The sequence below is a fragment of the Symphalangus syndactylus genome, chromosome 14 (assembly GCF_028878055.3).
Source record: "Symphalangus syndactylus isolate Jambi chromosome 14, NHGRI_mSymSyn1-v2.1_pri, whole genome shotgun sequence".
In the NCBI taxonomy this organism is placed as follows: Eukaryota; Metazoa; Chordata; class Mammalia; order Primates; family Hylobatidae; genus Symphalangus; species Symphalangus syndactylus.
In genome coordinates, this window is record NC_072436.2 from 89441120 (window position 1) to 89467828 (window position 26709).

The 26709-nt window shown below is 37.5% G+C and overlaps 1 long non-coding RNA gene across 1 annotated transcript in view; it reads right to left on the reverse strand.

The window, feature by feature from the left end:
- LOC134732376 (uncharacterized) overlaps nt 1–26709 on the reverse strand; it is a 1392928-nt gene that overhangs the window by 1014542 nt on the left and 351677 nt on the right. The window contains exon 4 of the long non-coding RNA XR_010115476.1: nt 24002–24080. This is a non-coding gene — a long non-coding RNA (uncharacterized lncRNA). The remainder of the gene's footprint in view (nt 1–24001; nt 24081–26709) is intronic.

Below are 26709 nucleotides of genomic sequence, written 5' to 3' on the forward strand. Positions count from 1 at the left end.
GTGATTACCAGGGATTGGGGGAGTGATGAATAGGCGGAACACAGAGGATTATCATGGCAGTGAAAACTCTCTGTATAATACTAAAATGACTGACAGATTTCATTATGTATTTGTCCAAATTCATACAAAGGGCAGAGCTACCCAAGACCATGGGAACCTACCTCTTGCATCAGTATGACCTGGATGTGCCACATGGAGTGAAAGGAGATAATTTTGGAGCTTTCAGATTTGACTGCCCCCGTCCCCCTGCTCTGGATTTCAAACTTTCTCGGGGCCTGTAGTTCCATTGTTTTGGCCAATTTCTCCCATTTGGAATGGGCATATATATCTATTCCTATACCCACATTGTATCTAGGAAGTAACTAAATTGCTTTTGATTTCACAGGCTTATAGGCAATAGGGACTTGCCTTGTGTTAGATGAGCCTTTGGAATGTGGACTTTTGAGTTAATGTTGAAATGCGTTAAAGTCTTTGGGGCACTGTTAGGAAGGCATGATTGGTTTTGAAATGTGAGGATATGAGATTTGGGAGGGGCCAGTGAGGAATGATATGGTTTGGCTTTGTCCCCACCCAAATCTCATCTTGAATTGTAGCTCCCATAATTTCCATGTGTTGCAGGAGGAACCCAGTGGGAGATAATTGAATCATGGGGTCAGTTTCTCCTATACTGTTCTCATGGTAGTGAATGAGCCGCACAAGATCTGATGGTTTTATAAGGGGAAACCCCTTTCTCTTGGTTCTCACTTCTCTCTTGTCTGTCACTACGTAAGATTTCCTTTCACGTTCTGCCATGATTGTGAGGCCTCCCCAGCCATGTGAAACTGTGAGTCAATTAAACCTTTTTTTCTTTAAAAATTACCCAGTTTCAGGCATGTCTTTATCAGCAGCGCAAGAACAGACTAATATAGAGTTTTACCTTTTACTTTCATGACAATGAAGTCCATATATTTCTATGCTCATTGAGTGTGACGACATGAATTTATTTGTGCTCATTCTATGAGTTAGATATTATTCTTCAATTCTGTCAGTGTACTCTTTTAGTACTTGGAAAACTGTGCCCCTTCCTTCTGGCCTGCATGGCTTCACATAAGTAATGTTCATTTCTCTCTGGCTGTTTTCAAGATCTTTAAAAATATTTACTTTTCAGACATTTGTTAATCATGGGCCTGGGTGAAGATTTCTTTAGGTTTATATGTTGTGGGGTTTACTCATATTCTGAATCTGTAAGTTTATTTCTTTCATCAAATTTTCAAAGTTTTAGCCATAATCTTTTTAACACATTTTCAGTCTCTCTCTTTCCTTTTCTTCTGGAACTCTAATGGTGAATGATATGAATATTATATGTTTTGTTATTATGCCACCAATGTGTGAGATTTTTTTTCCAGTTTATTTTCTCTCTGTTCAGACTGGGTAAATTCTATTGATCTGTCCTCATGTTCAGTGACTCTATTCTCATAACTACTCTATAATGAGCCCATTCAGTAAATTGGGTTTTAAAAATTATTTTGGCTATTATATATATTTAAATTTCTATTATTTCCATTTTTCATATTTTATAGTATCCATTTCTTTGCTGATATTTTCTAATTTTTTATTTTATTTTATTTTTTGAGACAGAGTCTTGCTCTGTCGCCAGGCTGGAGTGCAGTGGCACGATCTTGGCTCACTGCAACCTCCGCCTCCTGGGTTCAAGCGATTCTCCTGCCTCAGCCTCCAGAGTAGCTGGGGCTACAGGCATATGCCACCATGCCCGGCTAATTTTTGTATTTTTAGTAGAGATGGGGTTTCACCATGTTGGCCAGGATATTCTCAATCTCTTGACCTCGTGATCAGCCTGCCTCGGCCTCCCAAAGAGCTAGGACTGAGCTACAATACCCGGCCTGCAACTGCGTTTTAAAGTATTTTTATGATGGCTGCTTTAAAATCCCTGTCAGAAAATTCCAACATCTGATTCACCTTGGTGTGGTCATTTCTCTATTAATTTTTTTCATTCATGTTGTAACTTTCCTGTTCTTGATACAACAAATGATGATGTTTTTATTGTATTTCAGAGACTTTTTATATCATATTGTGGGGCAAAGTTTCACTGCTGAGCTTCAGCATGAGGGCTGGTGGTGTGTATATATGCCACCTCCTCTGGGCACCATTGACAACACTCCACTTAAAAGTGGGACATTGATTCACACTGCCTCATTGCAGAGGAGTAGAATGTAAGTTTTGCTACTCTCTTGGCCCTTCTAACATTTCCCAGCAAAAACAGGGAAGCAGCTTGTACAACTTTGCACCATCTGTTTGCTTTTGAGTGAAGGTGTGAGCTTGCTACCGGGCCTCACTAAGAAAAGAAAGGGGTAAAAGTGGAGGCCTGATTTATACTGCTTTGGTGTTGTAGCATGGAGATAGAGGCTCAGCTTTCTGCTACAGCCATCTGACACCAATGGCGAGAAGAAGTGTAGTGCCAACTAGTTCTGCCTTGCTGTACGCCATAGAGTAGAATGAATGTGAATGTGATAAAAAGACCCATGGATCTTAAGGAAATTTCAAATTCTTAGAGACAAATGAGAGACAGAGACAGACAACTGTAGAATGAGAATGAGTAGGACTGAGTAAATATTTGTAAATGTGTTTTGAAATTGTTATTGCATATATTATGCTGTAGAATGTACTAGATAAACACTTTCAAAGTGCAAAATGAAAAGAAGTTTGAAACCACAATTTCATAGCCAGACAAACTAGCATTCAGGTATGATAGCAAATTGTAAGTATTTCAAATACATAAGGATTCAGAGTATTTATCACCAAGACTTTATTTTAAATAATTATGGAAATTTGTCCTATAAGGAAAAAATGAGGCATTCAAGAGAAAAAGAAGGCAAAGTATACCGCAAAATTGTGATTAAAAAAAAGTTTAAAGACTACATTTAAATCTAAAGAAAAATTGTTTAGCAATATTTTTTAAATAACTAAAAACTAAAATATATAATAGATACTTTATGATACAAGAGATGTAAAACAGAAAAGCATAAATGTACTAGTTTGTTGTTCCTCATTTGCTTTTGAGGGAAGAATATGAATAAAATGTTATTATAAATTTAAATTTGCAAAATATAAATTTAATTGTAAATACTAAATTTGAAGGAAGACATAAAATTGTCAAACATCTACAACAAAAGTTTTGGATTAATAAAATGCAAAAAAGGTAAAAGAAAAAATAAAAGAATATTCGATAGAAAACTTAAAGTTATTAGAATATTATTAATCATAATAAATATGATTTATATAATTTCCCTCAAAAATTTTGCAAAATAAAAAAATCAAAACAAAGTGTTCCAATTATGTACTGCCTTGAAAAGATAACATTTTACAAAAAAATAAAAAACTTGAAATCATAAGACTAGAAAAATGGTGAGGGGAGACGATTACACACAGATGGCACATTTTTTGTAATTAGATTAATTTTTAATAAAAATAATAATGTTATAAATGGGGTACTCTCCTAAGTATTCAAAACAAAAATAATGTTTACTAGTATTTTCATTAAAAAAAAGTAAGAATAAAAATGAGTGAAGTAAGCATTTATTCCAGGAAGATAAAGTGAAAACATATATGGTAAAAGATTGAGGTGATGAAATAATAAACATAATAAATTGTTTTTATAAAAGAAACACCAAAACCAATATAGTTGCTAAAATAAAATTAATATCAGTCACTTTACGTCAATGAAATAGATAAAACATTGATTAGTGATTTTTTAAAATTTTTTATTTAAAAGTTATATTTAAAAGAACATTTAATAAAAGGAATGTAACTATACAATGCAGGAGATGTTTAAAGATATTAATATTAATGAATAAACCTTTATGCCAATAAAAGTTTATGTGCTAAGTGAAATGGATTTTTTTCAAAAATAGTAATTTGCAAAATTAATTGGAAATGGAAGTGCAACATCTATGGTCCAGTTACCTTAGAAGAAAATATCAGGAATTAAGGACATATCCCTAAAAACATACTAATCCTAGGCATAGTTACAAGTGATTTCTTTTTATTTTATCTTTAAAATTTTCTATATTATAAAAACCCACTCAGAGAAATGAAAAAATGTATTATTTTCCAGGAAAAGGACAGTGGAAGAAAATCAAGATTTTATAAAACAATGAAAAAGTTATAAATAAAATGTAGGCTAATATAACAGTGATTTAAATATATATTATAACCAAGTAGAATGTATTACAGAAATGCATGAGTTGTTTAAATAAGCAAATATATTAGCCAAATAATATTAACATAGTAATAAAATAAACTCTCAGATAACTATCTTACTAGATTCTCTATACGAGCTTCCATTAAATTTAACACAGATTCCTGATTTTAAAGTAAAAGAGCTAAGAAATCATAAATTCTTATCAAGCTTGGGACTGAAACTATCTTAATTTTATAAAAGGTATCCACCAGTAATATGCAACAAAAAGAAAATGTAAGAGTAAAACATTTGAAACAACCCCATTAATGTCTGAAATTGAACAAAGTGACTATTAGCACTAATAATATTTTGCCAGGCTTGATGCAATAAGATAATTTTAAAAATAAGATTTATTAATACTTTAAAGAAAGAGAATAAGCACACAGTATTTGAAGTATTTCTCATTAGTTACCCAGAAAAGTCAAGAGATTAATTAAAAATTGGAAAATATGTTTTGTGGCCAGAAATTTATAAAATACATAAATCAATATGTTTCCTGTAAATTATCAATGAAGAACAAGAAAATACAATGATTAGTACCAATATGTTTAAAAAGAGAAAAAAAGATAAAGTGAGGTGGGATGAAAGAAGGAACAGAGAAAGGAAAGGATGAAGGAAGGAAGAAAAGAAGGAAGGAATGAGATTCAGTTCACCATAGCAAAAGTACCTATTAAATGTTTCACAATAAACCCATTGATACAACTGAGCAAGATGGCTCAATAGAAGCCTACACCATTTGCTCTCCCTGAAGGAACACCAAATATTAATAACTATCTGCACACAGAAAAGAACCATCACAAGAACCAAAAATCAGGTGAGTAATGACAGTACTTGGTTTGTTTTTATTTTCCTTTTTTAAAAAAATCTTATTTTTCCATGAGGTATTGGGGTACAGGTGGTATTTTGTTACATGAGTATGTTCTTTAGTGGAGATTTATGAGAACTTTGTGCACCCATCACTCAAGCAGTATACACTGCCCCATATTTGTTGTTTTTTATCCCTCACTCCCCTCCCAATATTTCCCCCAACTCCCCAAAGTTCATTGTATCATTCTTATGCCTTTGTGTCCTGATAGCTTATCTCCCACATGTCAGTGAGAACATAGGACATTTGGTTTTCCATTCCTGAGTTACTTCACTTAGAATAACAACCTCTAATCTCATCCAGGTCATTGCAAATGCCATTAATTCATCCCTTTTTATGGCTGAGTAGTATTCCATCATCTATCATCTATCTATCTATCTATCTATCTATCTATCTATCTATCTATCTATCTACCAGAGTTTCTTTACTCGATGATTAATGGGTATTTGGGTTGGTTTCACCACTTTGCTATTGTGAATTGTGCTGCTATAAACAAATATCTTTTTTTGAATAATGACTTCTTTTCTTCTGGGTGGACAGCCAGTAGTGGGATTGCTGGATCAAATGGTGGTTCTACTTTCAGTTCTTTATGGAATCTCCACGCTGTTTTCCATAGCGGCTGTACTAGTTTACGTTCCCACCAGCAGTGTAGAAATGTTCCCTGATCACCACATCCACGCCAATATCCACTTTTTTTTTATTCTTCGGCTATGGCCATTCTTATAGTAGTAAGGTGGTATCACATTGTGGTTTTGATTTGCCTCTCCCTGATCATTAGTGGGATGTTGGGCATTTTTTCATATTTGTAAATCTTCTTTAGAGAATTGTGTATTCATGTCTTTAGCTCACTTTTTGATGGTATTGATTTTTTTTTCTTACTGATTTGTTTGAGTTCATCATAGGTTCTGGATATTAGTCCTTTGTCAGATGTACAGATTGTGAAGATTTTCTCCCACTCTGTGGGTTGTCTGTTTACTCTGCTGACTCTTCCTTTTGCCATGCAAAAGCTCTTGAGTTTAATTAGGTCTCAGCTATTTATCTTTGTTTTTATTGCAATTGCTTTTGGGTTTTTGGTCATGAAATCCTTGCCTGAGCTGACATCTAGAAGTGTTTTTCCAGTGTTATCTTCTAGAATTTTTATAGCTTCAGGTCTTAGGTTTAAGCCCTTAATCCATCTTAAGTCCTTAATCCATCTTGAGTTGATTTTTGTGTAAGATGCAGATGAGGAGGATCAAGTTTCATTCCCCACATGCATCACTCACTCTTTTTTAAACAAATTTTATTAATTTTTTTATTACACTTTAACTTCTGGGATACATGCACGTGCCGAATGTGCAGGTTTGTTACATAGGTATACACGTGCCATGGTGGTTTGCTGCACCCATCAACGCATCATATACATTAGGTATTTCTCCTAATGCTATCCCTCCTCTTGGCCCCCACCAACCAACAGGCCCAGGTGTGTGATGTTCCCCTTCCGGTGTCCATATGTTCTCATTGTTCAACCCCCACTTATAAGTGAGAGCATGGGGTGTTTGTTTTCTGTTTCTGTGTTAGTTTGCTGAGAATGATAGTTTCTAGCTTCATCCATGTGCCTGCAAAGGACATGAACTCATCCTTTCTCATGACTGCATAGTATTCCATGGTATATATGTGCCACATTTTCTTTATCCAGTCTGTCATTGATGGGCCTTTGGGTTGATTCCAAGTCTTTGCTGTTGTGAATAGTGCCACAATAAATATATGTGTGCATGTGCCTTTACAGTAGAATGATTTATAATCCTTTGGGTATATACCCAATAATGAGATTGCTGGGTCAAATGGTATTTCTGGTTCTAGATCCTTGAGGAATCACCATACTGTCTTCCACAATGATTGAACTAATTTACAGTCCCACCAACAGTGTAAAAGTGTTCCTACTTCTCCACATCCTCTCCAGCATCTGTTGTTTCCTGATTTTTTGATGATCGCCATTCTAACTGGTGAGATGGCATCTCATTGTGGTTTTGATTTGCATTTCTCTAATGACCAGTGATGATGAGCTTTTTTTCATATGCTTCTTGGCCACATAAATGTCTTCTTTTGAGAAGTGTCAGTTCATATCCTTTGCCCACTTTTTGTTGGGACTGTTTGTATTTTTCTTGCAAATTTGTTTAAGTTCCTTATAGATTCTTGATATTAGCCCTTTGTCAGGTGGATAGATTGCAAAAATTTTCTCCCATTCTGTAGGTTGCCTATTCACTCTGATGATAGTTTCTTTTGCTGTGCAGAAGCTCTTCAGTTTAATTAGATCCCATTTGTCAATGTTAGCTTTTGTTGCCATTGCTTCTGCTATTTTAGTCATGAAGTGTATTCCTTCCCATGCCTGTGTTCTGAATGGTATTGCCTAGGTTTTATTCTAGGGTTTTTATGGTTTTAGGTCTTAAATTTACATCTTCAATCCATCTTGAGTTAATTTTTGTATAAGGTGTAAGGAGGGCTCCAGTTTAAGTTTTCTGCATATGGCTAGCCAGTTTTCCCAACACCATTTATTAAAAAGGGAATTCTTTTACCATTGCTTGTTTTTGTCAGATTTGTCAAATATCAGATGGTTGTAGATGTGTGGTGTTAATTCTGAGGTCTCTGTTCTGTTCCATTGGTCTATATATCTGTTTTGGTACTAGCACCATGCTGTTTTGGTTACTGTAGGCATGTAGTATAGTTTGAATTCAGGTAGCGTGGTGCCTCCAGCTTTGTTCTTTTTGCTTAGGACTGTCTTGGCTATATGGGCTCTTTTTTGTTTCCATATAAAATTTAAAGTAGTTTTTTTTTTCTAATTCTGTGAAGAAAGTCAAAGGTGAACAATAGCTTGAGGAGAATAGCACTGAATCTATAAATTACTTTGGGCAATATGGTCATTTTCACAAGATTGACTCTTCCTATCCATGAGCATGGAATGATTTTCTATTTGTGTCCTTTCTTATTTCCTTGAGCAGTGATTTGTATTTCTCCTTGAAGAGGTCCTTCACATCCTTTGCAAGCTGTATTCCTAGGTATTTTATTCTCTCTGTAGCAACTGTGAATGGGAGTTCACTCATGATTTGGTTCTCTGTCTATTATTGGTGTATAAAAATGCCTGTAATTTATCCTGAGACTTGGCTGAATTTGCTTATTAGCTTAAGGAGTTTTGGGGCAAGACGATGGGGTTTTCTAAATACACAATCATGTCATCTGCAAACAGAGACAATTTGACTTTCCCTTTTCCTATTTGAATACCCTTTATTTCTTTCTCTTGCCTGATTGCCCTGGTCAAAACTTCCAATGCTATGTTGAATAGGAGTGGTAAGAGAGAGCATCCTTGTCTTGTGCGGGTTTTCAAAGGGAATACTTCTAGTTTTTGCCCATTCGGTATGATATTAGGTGTGGGGTTGTCATAAATAGCTCTTATTATTTTGAGATATGTTCCATCAGTACCTACTTTATAGAGTGTTTTTAGCATGAAGGAGTGTTGAATTTTATCAAAGGCCTTTTCTGCATCTATTGAGATAATCATGTGGTTATTGTCATTGGTTTCATTTATGTAATGAATTATATTTATTGATTTGCATATGTTGAACCAGACTTGCATCCCAGAATGAAGCCAACTTGATCGTGGTGCATAAGCTTTTTGATTTGCTGCTGGATTTGGTTTGCCAGTATTTTACTGAGGATTTTCGCATCGATGTTCATCAGGGATATTGGCCTGAAATTTTCTTTTCTTTTTTTTTTTTTGTTGTGTCTCTGCCAGGTTTTGGTATCAGTATGATGCTGGTCTCATAAAATGAGTTAGGGAGGAGTCCCTCTTTTTCTATTGTTTGGAATAGTTTCAGAAGGAATTGTACCAGCTCCTCTTTGTACCTGTGGTAGAATTCAGCTGTGAACCTGTCTGGTAATGGCCTTTTTTTGGTTGGTAGCCTATTAATTACTGCCTCAATTTCAGAACTTTCTATTGGTCTATTCAGGGATTAAACTTCTTTCTGGTTTAGTCTTGGGAGGGTGTATGTGTTCAGGAATTTATCCATTTCTTCTAGATTTTCTATTTTATTTGTGTAGAGGTATTTATAGCACTCTCTGATGGCAGTTTGTATTTCTGTGGGATCTATGGTGATGTCCCCTTTATCATTTTTTATTGTGTCTATTTGATTCTTCTCTCTTTTCTTCTTTATTCATCTGGCTAGTGGTATATCTATTTTGTTAATCTTTTCAAAACACCAGCTCCTGGATTCATTTTTTTTTTTTGAATGGTTTTTCATGTGTCTATCTCCTTCAGTTCTGCTCTAATCTTAGTTACTTCTTGTCTTCTGCTAGCTTTTGAATTTGTTTGCTTTTTGTTCTCTAGTTCTTTTAATTGTGATTTTAGGGTGTTGATTTTAGATCTTTCTAGCTTTCTGATGTGGGCATTTAGTGCTATAAATTCCCTCTAAGCACTGCTTTAGCTGTGTCCCAGAGATTCTGGTATGTTGTGTCTTCGTTCTCATTGGTTTCAAAGAACTTATTTATTTTGCCTTCATTTCATTATATACCCAGTAGTCTTTCAGGAGCAGGTTGTTCAGTTTTCATGTAGTTGTATGATGTTGAGTGAATTTCTTAATCCTGAGTTCTAATTTGATTGCACTGTGGTCTAAGAGACTGTTTGTTATGACTTCCATTCTTTTGCATTTGCTGAGGCATGTTTTACCTCAAATTATGTGATCAATTTTAGAATAAGTGCAATGTGGTGCTAAGAAGAATGTATATTCTGTTGATTTGGGGTGGAGAGTTCTGTAGTTGTCTATTAGGTCTCCTTGGTCCAGAGCTGAGTTCAAGTTCTGAATATCTTTGTTAATTTTCTGTCTTGTTGATCTGTCTAATATTGACAGTGGGATGTTTAAGTCCCCCACTGTTATTGTGTGGGAGTCTAAGTCTCTTTGTCGGTCTCTAAGAACTTGCTTTATGAATCTCGGTGCTCCTGTATTGGGTCCATATATATATATTTAGGATTGTTAGCTCTTCTTGTTGCATTGATCCCTTTACCATTATGTAATGCCCTTCTTTGTCCTTTTTGATCTTTGTTGGTTTAAAGTCTGTTTTATCAGAGACTAGGATTGCCACCCCTGCTTTTTTTTTTTTTCTTTCCATTTGCTTGGTAGACACCCCTTCATCCCTTTATTTTGAGCCTAGGTGTGTCTATGCACGTGAGATGAGTCTCCGGAATACAGCACACTGAAGCGTCTTGACTCTTGATCCAATTTGCCAGTCTGTGTCTTTTAATTGAGGCATTTAGCCAATTTACATTTAAAATTAATATTGTTACGTTTGAATTTGATCCTGTCATTATGATGCTACCTGGTTATTTTGCACATTGGTTGGTGCAGTTTCTTCATAGTGTTGATGGTCTTTACATTTTGGTATGTTTTGCAGTGGCTGCTATTGGTTTTTCCTTTCCATATTTAGTGCTTCCTTCAGGAGCTCTTGTAAGCCAGGCCGGGTGGTGACAAAATCCTTCAGCATCTTCTTGTCTGTAAAGGACTTTATCCTTTGTTTGTGAAGCTTAGTTTGGCTGGATATGAAATTCTGGGTTGAAAATTCTTTTCTTTAAGAATGTTGAATATTGGTCCCCACTCTCTTCTGGCTTATAGGGTTTCTGCAGAGAGATTCACTGTTAGTCTGATGGGCTTCCCTTTGTGGGTAATCTGACCTTTCTCTCTGGCTGCCCTTAACATTTTTTTCCTTCATTTCAACCTTAGTGAATCTCATGATTATGTGTCTTAAGGTTGCTCTTCTCAAGGAGTATCTTTGTGGTGTTCTCTGAATTTCCTGCATTTGAAGTTTGGCCTGTCTTGCTAGGTTGGGGAAGTTCTCCTGGATAATATGCTGAAGTGTGTTTTCAAACGTGGTTCCATTCTCCTTGTCACTTTCAGATACACTAATCAAATGTGGGTTGGTCTTTTCACATAGTCCCATATTTCTTGGAGGCTTTGTTCATTCCTTTTCATTCTTTTTCTTCTAATCTTGTCTTCACATTTTATTTCATTAAGTTGATCTTAAGTCTCTGATATCGTTTCTTCTCTTGATCAATTTGACTACTGATACTTGTGTAGGCTTCACGAAGTTCTTGTGCTGTGTTTTTCAGTTCCATCAAGTCATTTATGCTCTTCTCTAAAGTGGTTATTCAGTTAGCAGTTCCAATAACCTTGTATAAAGGCTCTTAGCTTCCTTGCATTGGGTTAGAACATGGTGTTTAGCTTGGGAGAGTTTGTTATTACCCACCTTCTGAAGTCTACTTCTTTCAATTTGTCTAACTCATTCTCATCCAGTTTTGTTCCCTTGCTGGCCAAGACTTCTGATCCTTTGGAGGAGAAGATGCATTCTGGTTTTTGGAATTTTCAGCCTTTTTGTGCTATTTTTCCCTGTCTTCATAGATTTATCTACCTTTGGTTTTGGATGTTGATGACCTTTGGATGGGATTTTTGCATGGGCATCCTTTGTGTTGATGTTGATGCTATTGCTTTCTGTTTGTTAGTTTTCCTTCTAACAGTCAGGCCCTTCTTTGGCAGGTCTGCTGGATTTTGCTGGAGGTCCACTCCTGACCATTTGCCTAGGTATCACCAGCAGATGCTACAGAAGAGCAAAGATTGCTGCCTGCTCCTTCCTCTGGAAGCTTCGTCCCAGAGGGGTACCTGCCAGATGGCAGCCGGAGCTCTCCTGTATGGGGTGTCTGTCAACCCCTGCTGGGAGGTGTTTCCCAGTCAGGAGGCATGGGGGTCAGGGACCCAATTGAGGAGGCAGTCTTTCCCTTAGCAGAGCTCAAGCCATGTGCTGGGACATTGGCTGCTCTCTTCAGAGCCCCCAGGCAGTAACATTTAAATCTGCTGAAGCTGCGCCCACAGCAGCCCCCTTCCCTCAGGTGCTCTGTCCCGGGGAGATGGGAGTTTTATCTATAAGCCCCTGACTGAGGCTGTTGCCTTTCTTTCAGAGAGGCCCTGCCCAAATAGGAGAATCTAGAGAGACAGCCTGGCTATAGTACTTTGCCGCCAGTGGATCTTAGCTCGCTGGGCTCCACGGGGGTGCGAGCTGCTGAGCAAGACCACTCGGTTCCCTGGTTTCAGCCCCCTTTACAGGGGAGTGAATGGTTCTGTCAAGCTGGCATTTCAGGCACCACTGGAGTACAAGAAAAAAAATCCCGCAGCTAGCTCAGTGTCTACCCAAACGGTTGCCCAATTTTGTGCTTGAAACCCGGGGCCCTGGTGGTGTAGGCACCCGAGGGAATCTCCTGATCTGCGGGTTGTGAAGACCATGGAAAAAGCTTAGTATCTGGGCTGGATAGCACCGTCCCTTATGGCTTCCCCTGGCTAAGGGAAGGAGTTCCACAACCCCTTGCACTTTCCGGGTAAGGCGACGCCCCAGCCTGCTTCGGCTCACCCTCTGTGGGCTGCACCCACTGTCTAACCAATGCCAATACGATGAACCAGGTATCTCAGTCGGTAATGCAGAAATTACGCTTCTTCTCTGTTGGTCTCACTGGGAGCTGCAGACCATAGCTGTTCTTATTTGGCCATCATGCCAGCCCCTCTCCCAACAGTACTTGGTTTTAACTTTATATTGCTGAAAGAGTCATTGAAGAGAATTGGAGAAACAATCTTGAATTGCTGACACCACCCCTCCTCCCTTCCCAGCAGCAGCTACATGGTGTGGAGAGAGAATCTGGGCACTTGGGGAGGGAGAGTACAGTGACTGGGGGATTTTACATTGAACTCGGTGCTTCCCTGTGACAGCAGAGAGCAAAGGCATGCTGGGCTTAGCCAGCACCTACACAGAGGGAACATTTGGACCAGCCCTAGAATCACCCATCCCAGTGGTTGGAACATGAGTTTCTTGGCAAGCCTCCTCACAGAAGGCCAAAGTTCTCTAGGGTCCTAAGTAAACATGAAAGGCAGTCTAGGACACAAGGACAGCAATTCCTAGGCAAGTCCTAGTAGTACTGGGCTGGGCTCAGAGCCACTGGACCAAGGTAGCACATGACTACTGAGATACCAGCTGGGCAGCTATGAGAGTGCTTGTGCCATTCCTTGCCCAACCTCAGATAGTGCAGCTCACAGCAACAACAGTGACTCCTCCCTTCTGCTTAAGGAGGGGAGAGTGAAGAGTGAAGAGGACTTTGTTGTACAGCTTGGATGCCAGCTCAGCCACAGTAGGATAGGGCACCAGGCAGAAACATAAGGCCTCCCTTGCAGGCCCTAGCTCTCAGATGACATTTCTATACATACCCTGGGCCAAATGGGAATCCACTGCCTTGAAGAAAAGGACCCAGTCCTGGCCACATTCATCATCTTCTGGCTAAAGAACTCTTTGATCCTAAATAGCCAGCAACAATACCCAGGTAATACACCATGGGCCTTGGACTCTGAGACATGCTGACTTCAGGCGTGATCTAGCACAGTCTTAGCTATTGTGGCTATGGTGAAAGACTCCAGTTTGAGAACAGCAGAGGAAAGAGTAAAGCAGACTTTCTGTTGTACTTAGGTACCAGCTGAGCCATATTGGGTAGAGAAACAAGCAGGCCATTGGGGACTCTTAGTCCAAGGCCTAAGCTCTTGGACAGCATTTCTGGACCTGCCCAGGGCCAGAGAGAGCCCCCACTGTCCTATAGGGTGAGTCCCAGACGTGGCAGCATTCACAAGCTGACTGAAGACCCTTGGGCTTTAAGTGAACATTGGTGGTGGCCTGGCAGAACCCTCCATGGGTTGTTGGTGATGATGGCCACAGGGAGGTTCCTCTGCTTATGAAAAGGGGAGGGAAGGGCAGGGAGGACTTTGTATTATAGTCTGAGTGCCAGCTTAGCCACAGTGGAATAGAATATCAGGTAAACTTATTAGTTTTTTTCTTTAATCCCTGGCTCCCAGACAGCATCTTTGGATTCAGCCAGGGCCTAGAGGAACTTGCCACCCTGAAAAGAAGGAAACAAACCTGACTGGTTTTGTCACCTACTGATCATAGAGCCTTAGGGCCTTGAATGAACATAGGTGGTAGCCAGGTAGTTGTTACAGTGGGCTTTGGGTGAGACCCAGTGCTGTACTGGCTTCAGGTCTGACCCAGGGAAATCCCAATGGTGGTGGCCACAGAGTTGCTTGCATCATCACACCCACAGTTCAGGCACCTCTGCACAGACAAGGAGAGAGAGTGAGAGACTTCATTGTTTGGAAGAAAGTTAGGTAAAAAACAGGAGTTTCTGCCTGGTAACCCAGAGAATTCTTCCAGATCTTATCCAAGATAACCAAGGGAGCCTGCAAAGACCACAGCATTATTGGGCTTGAGGCCTAGCTCCTTTTGAATACCTGGAAAGGTTTCTCAAGAAAGACAGACACAAGCAAGTTCAGACTGTGAAGGCTACAAAAAATACCTAACTCTTTAATGCCCAGACACCAACAAACACTTGCAAGCATCAAGATCATCCAGAAAAACATGACTTAACCAAATGAACTAATAAGGCACCAGGAATCAATCCTGGAGAAATAGAGAAATGTGACCTTTCAGATAATTCAAAATAGCTTGTTTTTGAGGAAACTCAAAGAAATTTAAGATAACACAGAGAAAGTATTCAGAAAAAACAATGGTTAAAATTTATTTGGAATCATGACAGATCCAGAATAGCCAAAGCTATCCTGAGCAAAAATAACAAACCTGGAGGAATCATATTACCTGACTTCAAATTATACAAAAATTAGCCAGGCATGGTGGCACACACCTGTAAGCCCAGCTACTCAGGACGTGGGGCATGAGAATCACTTGAGCCCAGGAGGCAGAGTGAGCCGAGATCGTGCCATTGCACTCCAGCCTGGGTAACAGAGTGAGACTCTTAAATGTTTGTGGTATTAGATCACAATTTAAAATCTAACTCATTTCCATTTTTCCCTACCTCAGTAAGTAGCATTCCACCCGCTCTGCTTCTCAAACAAACCAAAAAACAAAACCTACAATGAGATGTCATCTCACCTCAGTTAAATTGGCTTTCATCAAAAAAAAAAAAAAAAAACCCACAAACAAACAACAACAAAAACAGGCAATCAGGCAATTCCAAATGCTAGAGAGGATGTGGAGGAAAGGGAAACCTCATGCACTTTTGGTGGAAATTTAAATTAGTACAACCATAATGGAGGATAATTTGGAGGTTCCTGAAGAAACTAAAAAATAGAGCTACCATACAATGTAGCAACCTCTCTGCTGGATATACACCCAAAATAAAAGAAGTCAGTATGTCAAAGAGACATCTGCACACCCATGTTTGTTACAGTTCTGTTCACAATAGTCAAAATTTGTAAGCAACCTAAGTGTCCATCAACAGATGAATAAATAAATAAAATATTGTACTTATTCAAAATGAGTATTATTCGGCCATAAAAAATATGAGATCCTGTCATTTTCAACAATGTGGATGGAACTGGAGTCATCATGTTAAGAGAAATAAGCCAGGCACAGAAAAACAAGCTTTACATGTTCTCACTTATTTGTGAGATCTAAAAATCAAAACAATTGAACTCATGGAGACAGAAAATAAAAGGATGGTTACCAGCGGCTGGATAAGTTAGTGGGGTAATGGGAGGAGAGGAGGGGATGGTCAATGGGTACAAATAAATAGAAAGAATGAATGTGGCTTAGTATTTGACAGCACAACAGGGTGATTATAGTCAATAATTTAATTATACGTACAAAAACTAAAAAAGTATAATTCAATTGTTTGTGACACAAAGTATAAATGCTTGAGGGGATAGATACTCCATTTTCCATGATGTGGTTATTGCTCATTGCATGCCTATATCAAAATATCTCATGAAATTCATGAATATATATACCTACTATGTACACAAAAAATTTTTAAATTTGAATTTTGAAAAAGAATAAACCCGTCATTAAAAAGGAAATGTCTGCTTGAAGAAAATTACAAAATTTTAATGGTGATTGTAAACAATCTTAGTTGTCATTTTTCATCTGTTCTAAAATTCATTTTTCCATGTTTTGATAATTCTTATTAAAATTTTCCACATTTTAATAAATCTTACTAAAACCTGATATATTTTACAATCGGTGGTGACTGGTGGTTTAGATTCAGTGAAGTACCATAAATGAAACTGTACAACATAATTATTTATGAGAATACTGGGTAAATGTCAATTCTCCTAAAATAATGTATAAGCTCATTGTTAACTATTAAGCTTTCAATAACATGTTTTTATTCCCTTTAGTAAAACTTGAAAAGATTATTCTATATTTCACTGAGTAGAATATATTAAATAATAAAAGCAAAAGATTTCCAAAACAAAATAGTTGTGTGAGTGTATCTCTACTCAATATAAATAAATACTATAAAACTATTAGGAATTAAATGTTTGTAGTATTAGATCACAATTTAAAATCTAACTCATTTCCATTTTTCCCTACCTCAGTAAGTAGCATTCCACCCACTCTGCCTCTCAGGCCAGAATTCTTGTGGTTATTCTAAACCACTCTCATTCTTTCATATATTGCATCAAATCCAGCAGCAAATCTTATTGTCTCTGCTTCTAAGATGTATTTTGAGCCTGATAGCCACTCATCTAATGCTAATACCTTAAATCTAGACCACTAACATCTCTTGCCTGGACGACTTCAGTAGCCTAATAACTGTTTTTCTACTGGCATGGAATGCTACTGCTAAACTATCATCAGTAGACTTGTGGAATGCCTTATGACACATGACATTGCTTCTGATCAAGGAATTCACTTCGCAGAAAAGGGAGTGTGGCATGCTCATGGAATTAACTGGTTGTACCATGTTCCTGACCATGCTAAAGCAGCTGGCTTGACTGAACAGGGGAATGGCCATTTGAAGACTCAGTTACATAGCCAGCCAGGTGGCAATACATTGCACGTCTGAGGCAAGGTTCTCCAGAAGGCTGTATATATGCTCCAAGTCAGAATCCAGTATATGATGTTATTTCTCCAATAGCCAGGAATCGCAGATCTAAGGATTAAGGGATGGATATGGGAGTGGCACCACTCACTATTACCTCTATTGACACATTAGCTAAAATTTTGCTTCCTTTTCCCACAATGGTTGCTGGCCTGCAGGGCTTAGTTCCAAAAGGAGTACTTTCCACCAGCAGACACAACAATGATTCCCTTGAACTAGAAGTTAAGAGTGCCACCTGGCTGTTGTGTAACCCTTCCTCACCATTCCCCTAAATCAATAGCCAAAGAAGGGAGTTGTGTTGTTGGCAATGGTGATTGATCCTAATAAAAGTAAATTGGACCATTACTCCAGCAAGGAAGGTAAGATAAAGTATGTCTGAAATCCAAGAGATACCTTAGGCTATCTCTTAGTATTACTATTCCCTGTGATTGTGGTCAATGGAAAATTTCAACAGCCCAATCCAGGCAAGACTATTAATGGCTCAGACCCTTCATGAAGGAAAGTTTGGGTTATCTTGCCAGGTATAGAACCATGATCTGCTGAGCTCCTTGCTGAAGAAGGGAACAGAGAATAGGTAGAAAAAGAAGGTAGTTATGAATACCAGCTATGACCATGTCATCAGTTACAGAAATAATTGTCATGAGTGTTTCCTCCTTATTTTGTTGTGAATACATTTGTGTCTACATGCATATATTAAGTAAGTATCTTTGTTTTCTTTCTCCCTTATTCACTTATCATATAACATAAGATACACTGACTTTGTATCATAGTGTTTATATATTATTAACTTAACATTATGGTATTTAAGTTATGGAATATCAAGAGAAAAGTAAACATCATTTAAGGATTTTATCTCTTTTGGTGAAGGAATCAGTGCATTTTCAGTTGTATACGAAATAGTTGTATTATGTTAGGCAGAATTATGGCCTTGTTATTGTCTTCATTTGGAGATTAAGTATGGTATAAAGAGAGTTATATGGGTGGCAAGGTGACAAGGGATCAGCTTAAGATGATTAATTTTACGTCAACTTGAGTGGGTGAAAGGAAGTCAGACAGCTGGTAAAACATTATTTCTGGGGCTTTCAGTGAGAGTATTTTCAGAAAACCAAAAGCACCATTTGGAATGGTAGACCGAGTGAAGAAGATCACCCTTACCAACGTGAGTGGCCACATCATCCAATTCTTTGAGGGTTCAAATAGAATAGAAAAGTGAAGGAAAGTCAAATTTGTTCTCTCTGCTTAAGTTTGGACACTCATTTTCTCTTGCCCTAGGACATCAGTGCTTCTTGTTCTAAGGCTTTCAGGTTTGGACTGGGGCTACGCCACCAACTTTTCTGGTTCTTCCACTTGCAGATGGAAGATCATTAGGCTTCTCAGTCTTCATAGTCACATAAGCCGATCCCTCAGAACAAATTTATTTCTACATGCCTGTGTCTACACGCCTGTGTCATTGGCTCTGTTTCCCCCAGAAAACCCTAATATGTGATTCCTTTCTTGCTCTCCTATCTTCAGCCGCCTTCTGCAAAGTCTGTTTTCCACACAGCAACAAGATATATTATTTTAAAATGCAAGTCTAATCATTTCATTATTTTCTCAAATTTTGCAGTGGCTTCCCATCACACTTAGAATAAGTCCCCAATGTGCCCATGATGCCCTGCTGTATCAGGTGCCTGAATAACCACATCCAGATACTGCTCACTCTCTCATTCGCTGCAACCATTCTATCCTCCTTGTTATGTGCACATTTTCAGGACTCTAGGCCTTTGCATTTTTTATTTTCTCTCTCTGAAACGCCATTACAAAAACGTGTATGGCTCCTTTCTTCTTTTATTTATGTTTCAGATCAAATGTCATTTACGCATATAGGGTTTTGTAACCAACTAATAGAAAATAACGATTTTCTCTACTCATCCTTGCCACTTATCTGACTCAAACTCTTTCCTCACAGTTTATATCATGGTGACATTATATCTATACATATATTGTCAGTTGTTACAGAAATTATTTCTTATTTACTAGAGAGAAAGGAATTCCAGAAGAGGAGGAAATAGTAGTGAATTTTTAAAAATTTAGTTTGGCAAAGATAATTTTGAGGAAAATCCAAAGTCCAAAGCTATAAACAAAGGAAAGACAGGTCTGGCTGTATATAAGCTTTAAATTAAGTCTTAAAACCAGGTGTGGTGGGTCATGCCTGTAATCCCAGCACTTTGGGAAGTTGAAGTGGGAGGATTGCTTGAGCTAAGGAGCTTAAGACCAGCCTGGGCCACATAGGGAGACCCTGTCTCTACAAAAAAAACTGTTTTTAAAAACTAGCTGGGCATGGTGGTGCACACCTGTAGTCCCAACTACTCAGGAGGCTAAGGTGTGAGGACTGCTTGAGCCCAAGAGGTTGAGCTGCAGTGATTGTTGTGAATGCACCACTACACTCCAACCAGGGCAACAGAGCAAGACTCTATCTCAAAGAAAAAAAAGTAAAAAATGAAATTATTTTAAAAACACCATATACGAAGTTAAGTGACAAACTGGAAAAAATATTTGTGAACTATATAATACGAAAGGTTACAATTTTGAGTATATTTAAGTTACTAAAAAGAATATAAAATAGCACAAGAACCCATCAAGAAAATGCCAAAGAAAATGTCTATACATTTCAGAAAAATGCAGCTGAGATATGATTGTCAAGCCTTCTAATAATCTGGAACATGCAAATTAAAATGAGATACAATATGCATTCAAACAGATTGATCAAAATTAGATTATTAATATCCAGTGTTGAGGAGATTTTGACAAAATGGATAGTCACATCCTATTGAGGAACCTGTAAAAGTCCAGCTGCTTTTGAGATTAAATTCTTCAAATTAAAAATGATACTTAGAAACTCTTGTTTCTATATACCTATCTGAGAAAAATACTGTTACATCTGAAGAAGAATAAATATGCAAATATTTATTGTAACATTTTGTAAGACATAAAACTTAGAAGCAGTTAAACGTTATGCTATGTTTATTCTATGAAATATGCTGCCATTTATAAGGTAGATCTAAGATAATAATACGAATAGACCTCCTTATTTCATGTAGTTAATTGAAAAAAAGTTGCAAAGCATATGTACGGTATAATTCCATTAATCTCAAAAAATTTTAAGTGTGTATGTGTATACACATGTGTAGACAGAAGATATAGATAAACCTACGTATGTGTAAGTAAATAAATATGCATTTATTGGACAGTAGTTATATCTGGGAGGTTAATGAAATTAATCAAAATTGGCTGAGGAACTTTCACTTTTTACTGTTGGAATTTGTTTTCAAATATTCCTTTAGTATTCACCTATTTTCATGAGAAAAATAAATAAAATAAGTGACTGACAAGATGTCTGCTATTGGCTTCATACAAAGACCTGCTCAGTTATCATAACATACCTAACTATAAGATTAATTACATGTCTTTGAGGAGTTACTTTTTAAAAACCTGTATTAACTACTATGGAATCTGTCAATATGTAATTTATAACACAAAAATTTTTCATTAATTTTTCTATTTTTTTCTCATTTAAATATAATTTTCTTTATTTCTTAATTCAGTGTTTTATCTAAAGTTGAAAATGCAGATTAAATATGATAGTAAAAGATTATGAGTAATTTTCTTCTGCAAATAAGAATTATATTTAAACTATACATTAGCTCCCACATATTACAAATCTATGATGAGAGGATGAACTAAGGTGATTCAAGAAATATTCAACCCACTTTAATATTAGCAAAGCTTTAATGATACTATTATCTCATCCATTCATATCCTGACACTCAAATGTGTCATAATGCTTTGACAGGTCTCATCTTTGAATGCAAAAATGACTTCAGAGTCTCTTGACATTTTTACATCTAAATTTACATAAACAGTCAGTTTTTACAAAAGGAACAGAAAAGAGACCCAGAGTTTAATCTAAGTGTTCTTTCAAATTTTGCTTGATTTGGTGTGTGAGCTATGAGTCAACTCTCTGATTTTAGAATACCTGGGAAAACTAGATGAAGGCTAATGAACAGCAAAAAGATCTGTATTCGCAGTTCTATTTTAAAATAGAAATATAGAAAAACACTTTAAACAGTACTTCTGATTTATAACTTAAAGGTCAATAAAACAAAATCTGCTTTCAATTATATTTTTCTGTAAGTACCTCAGAATGGATCAACACCATGTTCAAATAGTACAATTCTACCCTTCCAAACCTGTCATTTCATTTCTTCACATAAATATTATTTTGCTTAAATATGTTATGTTAACTTCAGAGAAACCCTTTACAAATTTTTCTTCACCTTTAAGAAAATAAATATATCAATAACAAAAACACTAAGTGACTATTTAGTGTATATGTAATTTGAAGCTTGCTGGGCATTCTATTACTGTCTCATAAATTATCTACTAAAGCATGGTGGGATTAATTGGAACAGTTACATTAATCTCAAGAGTAATTTTTTCTTTGGTACGGAATGAATGTAACTACATTAGACACACAAATCATCATGCTCTATAAGTTAATCAGTTCTTCTAAGGTAGTACAATAAAACCCAACTGAGGCCATATATGCACCCTAAGGATTTACAAGCTCATCCTCATTTTAGAAACATAAAGACCATTAGGAGATTTTTTATATCTGCCCTGCATCTCAATAATATGACAAACCCAAGAGATCAAGACATCAAAGTGAAATGAAATGCCACATCTCTAATTTTGATAAATGTGTATTTTGGTTCATTAAGATTGATTGGTTTCATATTTCTTCTAAGAGTCATTAAAAGGTTATCATTATTGCTTGCTTGATTGCTTACTTTTTTATTTCTTTCTTTGTACTTTTGTTGGATAGATTTGTGTGTAGACCACATTTCATAGAGTTTGAAGTTCAAGTTAGCATGGCATTTATTGAAGCCTTTTTCATTATTAATTAAATAACAATATGCATTACACGTACCATTTGTGAAAAAGTGAAGGTATAGAATAGCTCTTTTGTTAACCCTTCCAGAAAAAAAGATACCTCATCATTGATATGAAATCTGTTTCCATGGCTTTTTATAGGGCAGATTGACATTTAGCCTTAGCACAACCCTTTCCCACAGAATCCTGACCTTTTGTCCAGCTCAGATTTGCTGCCTTACATAGTCTTATGTAGCATTTATCGATCTTGGTTCATCACCTGAGACGTGCTAAATATTTTTGTAATATGTTCTTCTGTATATATCTATTTCCGGTAATCTACTATGTCTGACTGTGACCCTTATCCTATGGAAATGGCATGATATTCAATCACAGTATTTTATTGTACAAGTGAGTTCTTTTTAGAAATGTGAGATAAATCTCTAGAAGTTTATATCGCACATAGAGGCAGAAACCAGGTAAATTTCAACCACCTGGCTGTTGCTATTGTTTTCCTTATCTGAATCCATGTTGTCCCCTGGCATGACCAGTTGCTTTCCTGCTTTCCTTCCAAGTAGGAATGTGGTAGGCTTTTGGTAATCTAAGTACCCTGCTTTCTGGGATCCATCCTACCTGGGTGCACATAGAAATAGTAGACCTTTGAGTAATTGCCACTTACCTGGAACATGGGTATCTACTATTCTAGATATACACACTAGCTTTCACTGCCCATTCAAAAAATACATTTAATTTAACTTCTACTCTACTCCAATTCACTCCCCTCTCATTTGGAATATCTAACACAATCTCTTAATTTTTTTTTCGCATCTTTCAGAAGATAAAGGAAGAGAGCCCACCTATAAGCAACTTTTAATTTTTTTCTACAAAAGCTTCCAAAATAATATAACACCAAAGGAAAAGGGGTAATTAGGGGGTAAAGTGATGAGAATAATTATGATATACCAAACAACATTTTGATTCTTCTACAAAAGCAAAATAAAAATAATGATAACTAATATGTAAGTAAATCTCCTGCTGTAATTGCAGTTCATCCTCTAATTTTTTCTCAGATATTTTGCACTTGATAAATGAGGTTCATGATGTTCTGGTGACAAGAAAGTGAGGATCCAAATGTTTCTAGGAATTCTGCTAGGAGAGTTATATATATATATTTAAGCTCCAGAAGAGAATCTTTTACTTTAGTGTCATCATTGGTGTCTACCCTCCTTCCTATGGTCCTCCTTCCTCAAATGGCAGTGGAAGAAACTTTTCCCACCTAAGTCTCCCATAAGTGGGCTCAATTTCAATTGATAAACCATTGCTGTGACTGTGAATTGCTAATGAACAGCAACATAATGGAATGGAGATGAGCAAAAAAGCCAAGGATCATGAAGGAAAAATTGAAAGAACATAAAGAAAGGTGAGAAACAGTAAAAAAGGAAAACAGAAAAAAACTAGAATTGGTTCTAGAATATTTATTGGCTTATTCATCAGGTGATATTTGGAGTAAATCTAAGGCAAATATTAATTTTTATTCTCCCTATTTTCTTCTTCTGATAATTTACTCTTTAGCAAACACTGATTTGCACTTAGCTGATTGCAAATAACTTATTAAGAATATAAAATGGAATGTATAATATGGTCTTAATTTGGGTAGAGGTTTATTGTTGTTTTGGCAGTTGAAACCATAGTCAATCTATTGGAGGAGCTAATGCCAAGTTTTTAGAGGAGAAAATAAGACTAAATAAAAATGTTTTTGCAGTAGTCTACAAACAGGGTGAAACCATCTACTTTTTCTGTTTCTACCATACACATAGAATGCTGAATCCATTACTGAGCATCTTAAAAATGTTCTTGAAACTAAACAAAGGCATCAGTATACTTCTAATGGCATAGGTAGACTAATTGTGGTGGCATTAAACTCTAAATACTATGGAGTTTTACTTGTACTCTCCCTTCCTGTATTAGTCCATTCTCACACTGCTAATAAAAACATACATGGGACTGGGTAATTTATTTTTAAAAAGAGGTTTAATTGACTTACAGTTCAGCATGGCTCTGGAGGCCTCAGGAAACTTACAATCATGACAGAAGGGGAAGCAAACATGTACTTCTTCACGTGGCTGTAACGAGAAGAATAATGAATGTTCAATGAAAGGAGAAGCCCCTTATAAAAACATCAGATCTCATGAGAACTAACTCACTGTCACGAGGACAGATGGGGGAAACTGCCCCTATGATGCAACTATCTCCACTGGGTCCCTCCCATGACACATGGGGATCATGGGAACTGTAAGTCAAGATGAGGTTTGGATGGGGACACAGCCAAACCATATCGTTCTGCTTCTAGCCCCTCTCAAATCTCATATCATCACAATTCAAAACACAATCATACGCTTACAACAGTCCAACAAAGTCTTAACTCATTCCAGCATTAATTCAAACGTCCAAGTCCAAAGTCTCATCTGAGACAAGTGAATTCCCTTTGCCTATAAGCCTGTAAAATCAAAGCAAATTAGTTACCGTACAATGCGGGTACAGGCATTGGGTAAATACACCCATTGCAAATAGGAGAAATTGGCCAAAACAAAGGTGGTACAGGCCCCACACAAGTTCAAAATCCATTAGGGCAGTCATTAAACCTTAAAGTTCCAAAATGATCACCTTTGAATCCATGTCTCACATCCAGGACACACTGATGCAAGAGGTGGGCTGCTACGGCCTTGCACAGCTCTGCCCTGTGGCTTTGCAGGATACATCTCCACTCTTGGCCACTTTCACAAGCTGGCGTTGAGTGTCTGCAGCTTTTCCAGGCACATGGTGCAAGCTGTCAGTAGACCTACCATTCTGGGATCTGGAGGACTGTGACCTGCTTCTCACAGCTCCACTAGGCAGTGCCCCAGTGGGGACTCTATATGGGAGCTCAGACCCACATTTTCCTTCCACACTGCCTTAGCAGAGGTTCTCCATGAGGGATCTGCTCCTGCAGGAGACTTCTGCCTGGACATCCAGGTATTTCCATACTTCCCTGAAATCTAGGCAGAGGTTCCCAAAACACAATTCTTGACTTCTTTGTACCTACAGGCGCAAGGCCACATGGAAGTCATTGCCAGAGCAATACCTTGGTCTGTTTTAGCCATGGTTGGGACACAGGGCACCAAGTCCAAAGACTGGACAAAGCAGCAAGGCCCTGGCTCTGGCCCACAAAACCATTTTTTCCACCTAGGCCTCTAGGCCTGTGATAGGGACAGGCTGCTGTAAAGGCCTCTGACATGTCCTGGAGTCATTTTTCCCATTGTGTTAGTGATTAATATCGGACTCCAAGTTACTAATGCAAATTTCTGCAGCCAGCTTGAATTTCTCCTCAGGAAATGGGTTTTTCTTTTCTATCACATATATCATTAGGCTGCACATTTTTCAAACTTTATGTGCTGCTTTCCTTTTAAGCAAAAGTTTCATTCCCAAACCATATCTTTATGAATACACAAAACCAACGCTTTTAACACCACCCAAGTCACCTCTTGAACACTTTGCTGTTTACAAATTTCTTCCTCCAAATACTGTAAGTCATCTCTCAAGTTCAAAGTTTCATAGATCTCTGGGGCTTGGGCAAAATGTTGCCAGTGTCTTTGCGTAGTAGAAGTGAACTTTACTCCAGTTCCCAGGAAGTTTCTCATCTCCATCTGAAACCACCTCAGCCTGGATTTCATCATCAACATCGCTATCAGCATTTTGGTCAAAGCCATTCAACAAGTCTCTAGAAAGTTCCAAACATTCCCACGTTGTCCTGTCCTTTGAGCCCTACAAGTCTCTAGGAAGTTCTAAACTCTCCCACATTTTTCTGTCTTCTTCTTAGTTCTCCAAATAGTTCCAGCCTCTGCCTTTACCCAGTTCTAAAGTCACTTCCACATTTTTGGGTGTCTTTACAGCAGCACCCCACTCTCTGTGGTACCAATTTACGATATTAGTCTGTTCTCACACTGCTAGTAAAGACATACCTGGGACTGGGTTATTTATAAAGGAAAAAGCTTTAATTGACTTACTGTTCAGTATGGCTGGGAGGCCTCAGGAAACTTACAATTATGGCAGAAGGGGAAGCAAATACCTCCTTCTTCACATGTGGTAGCAAGATGAAAATGGGTACCAAGTGAAGGGGGAAGCTCCTTATAAAACCATCAGATCTTGTGAGAAGTAACTCACTATTATGAGAACAGGATGGGGGAAACCACCCCCATGATTTAATTACCTCCATCTGGTCTCTCCCACCACATGTGGGGATTCAGGGAACTACAATTCAAGATAAGATCTGGGTGGGGACACAGCCAAACAATATCACTTCCATTTTGTCATAATCTCATAATTAGAAAAGACCAAAAAGGGAGTCCAATCCACTCACAGTCGGTATACTATGTTTCTCTTCTTTCAGCTAGCGTCATTGAACTGTGCAGGAGTGCCTCCATGACAGAGAATTTAAACTTTGCAAGGCAGCCACTCTCATATTGCTCATTTCCTAACAGCCAGCAAGAACATCTTTATGTTTCAACTAAATTAGTTCATGTCTGATTTCTACACCTAAGTGTTTGAATTTTTGGAGTTAAATTCTACTATTTCTACCATATGATGATTCCACAAATGTTTTCATACAGCTATCAAGTCCATCTGTGAATTATCTATCTTCACTATTCATCTTAAGCTCTTTTGGTCAATCCTAAAATTACAGGACTTGAATTCCCCTTGTCCTTTCCTTCAGAA